General features: G+C 42.1%; 1 pseudogene; it reads right to left on the reverse strand.

The window, feature by feature from the left end:
• Positions 1–694: 694 nt before the first annotated feature.
• On the reverse strand, positions 695–1,666 carry LOC114043754 (annotated as a pseudogene).
• Positions 1,667–2,820: the final 1,154 nt, after the last annotated feature.

Here is a 2,820-nt window from a genome sequence, read left to right on the forward strand (position 1 = left end):
TAAGATGTGCACTTTTATTTGAACTGATTTGAAGCCGGTGTTACAGGTAAAATTCCCGTCCCCTGAGTAATGCCATCAATTGCTTTGAACTCTCAGAGATACTGTAAAAAGAATTCATTCACATATATGTTGGAGGCAGGGAGGGAAATTTAGGGGTTAATATGGCTCTGACAATTAAAAAAAGGAGCAAGTATTAAGAAAGAAGACGCAAAAAGTTATGGGGTTTTGGTTTGTTTTGGTTTTATTTTGTTTTGGTTTTTTTGGTAAGCAATACTAGTGCCTCCTCTCCTCCCCCCTCCCTTTTCTGGATTATGTTAAGTAGCTCCTTTGTGTAGAGTGGGCATTCTTCATAGAGGCAATTCCCTGTAACAATGCATTATACAATATTTGGAATGACTATTTTTTTTAAAGCACAATTCGAGGCCTGAAGGCTCACTGTAGAACTTTGAGGGTGTTTGCCTCCAGCATACTTAGACTGGTCATCACCTTTACCATTGCAGTTTATAAATCTTGAGTCAAGAGCCAAGAAAAATAAAAATAAAGCCATGCCAATCTCATCTCTTTTGGGGGAGGGGGCAATTATCATTTCACACTTTTTGACAAAAAAAAATACTAACAGTCCATTTAGAAGTATTTTGTGATGGACAATGGAGGACTCAGACTCATCACACTCCTGCTTGCTGATCCACAACTCCTAGAAGATGAAGAGAGAAGCCAGGATGGAGCCTCCAATCCAGATGGAGTATTTACACTCAGTTGGAGCAAGGATCTCAATTTTCATCATGCTGAGAGCTAAGACTATAATCTCCTGCATCCTGTCAGCAATGCGTGAGTACATGGTGGTACCACCAGACGATGCAGTATTGGTATATAAATCCTTACAGATTTGTCAATATCATACATCACAGTTGAATTAAAGATAGTTTTGTGGATTCCACGAGATTCCGTACCTAAGAAAGATGGTCGGAAGAGAGCTTCTGGGCACCTGAACCTCTCATTGCAAATGGTGATTATAGTTCTCTTCCAGAGAAGAGCTAGATACAGCACTGGCCATTTTCTAGTTTAAATCTAGGACCACATTACACAGCTTCATGCATGATTTCCCTCTCAGCCTCTCTCAGCCAGAATCTTCATGACATAGTCCATCAGATGCAGATGGAGGATGGCATGGGGAAAGGAATAGCCTTCGTAGATGGGCACAGTGTGGGTCACAGCATCACCAGAGTCCATCACAATACCATTGGTACAACCAGAGGCTTACAGGGACAGTGCAGCCTCCTGGATGGCAACGTATGTGGCTGGGGTGTTGAAAGTCTCAAACATAATTTGTATCGTCTTTTCTCTGTTGGTCTTAGAGTTCGGGAGGCTTTTCTTTAGGGGCCACAGAGTGCTTCATATAGAAAGTATGGTGTCAGATCTTCTCATGTCTTCTGAGGTGATGACAATACCATGTTCAATAGAGAAACCCAGGGTCAGAATATCTCTCTTGCTCTGGGATTCATCCTCCACTTTGCTGTCTTTCTGGCCCATACTTACCACCATACCCTGATGCCTGAGGAGTCCACCAATGGAAGGGAAGTAGCCCAAGGACATGGTGTCCTGCAAAGTCAGCTTTGCATATTTCAGAGCCATGGTCAACAACAAGGGCAGCAATACTATCATCCATGGCGAACCTGAAAGTTGCAAGTTTAAACCCTTAAGAAAGAGAAGAGATAGTGCTGCACCTGGAGGGGGAGGGGAGGCAATTACACTCTCGGTCAGAGAGATCACAGCTACTGCTCAATACTTTCAGTATTTCAAACTGTTCCCTGAAATACACACACACATACTCACACACATACACATACTCACACACACACACATCATTTTAAACATAAATATTCTATTAATGAGAAGCAATATAAAGAACTGGCCTTGAAGTCACAGAAACTTGACGTTCAAATCCTGCCTCAAAGACATATTGGCTGTGAGACCCAGAGCACATTGTTCAACCTTTCAGTGCCCCCAAGACAATTCTCTAAAAGCTATAAATTACAAGGAAGGTGCTAACCTGAAGGTCTGTATTGGCATTAGGAGTTTGTTCCCTATAGCAACGAAACCACAGATTTAGTTCATAGATCAGTGATACTCAAAGGTTGCAAATTACAGACCACCTCAATCAAAGATTCAGAATCATGGGTTATGCAAAGGGCAATGAAGAGAGGCATGGTGGGTATAAGTGATATGATTGCAGAACATAACAATAACAACTTACATGCAAAGACATCATCTAAAAAGTGTATGATTGGAAAGGTCAATATAGTAAGACCTTGGATGTGTAGGGAGGCCAAGGAATATATCAGATGGGCAGACCAAATTCTGCAACAATCATAAAATGTCAAAAGCCCTAGAGAGAAGTCTCTAACTCACTGGGGAGGCCCTCTATGTGGGATTTATGAGAATACAAGATCACCCTGTGATCTCTTCCTCTCCCCTTTGTTCTACCACCTTTGTTCTCGACTTCAGAACTTCTCTCCTCGATATCGTAACTGCCTCTTAATTGGTTACTCCACTCCGAATCTATCCCTACCCCAGTCCATTCTACATAGTGCTGCCAAACTAATTTTACTTCAAGACAGATATAACCATATGACTTTCCTTCTCAATCAACTCTGGTGGCTTCCTACTGGCTCTGGGATAAAATGGAAACTCATCCATTTAGCTTTAAAGCCCTCCCACCATTTGACCCCCACCTATCTTTGTAGCGTTGCTGGACATCAGTCCCCATTCTGTACTCTGCAATCCGTGCAAAATGACCTTCTTTCTGTTCCTCCCACATGA

This window comes from Vombatus ursinus, unplaced genomic scaffold (assembly GCF_900497805.2).
Source record: "Vombatus ursinus unplaced genomic scaffold, bare-nosed wombat genome assembly UNPS02014770.1, whole genome shotgun sequence".
Lineage (NCBI taxonomy): Eukaryota > Metazoa > Chordata > Mammalia > Diprotodontia > Vombatidae > Vombatus > Vombatus ursinus.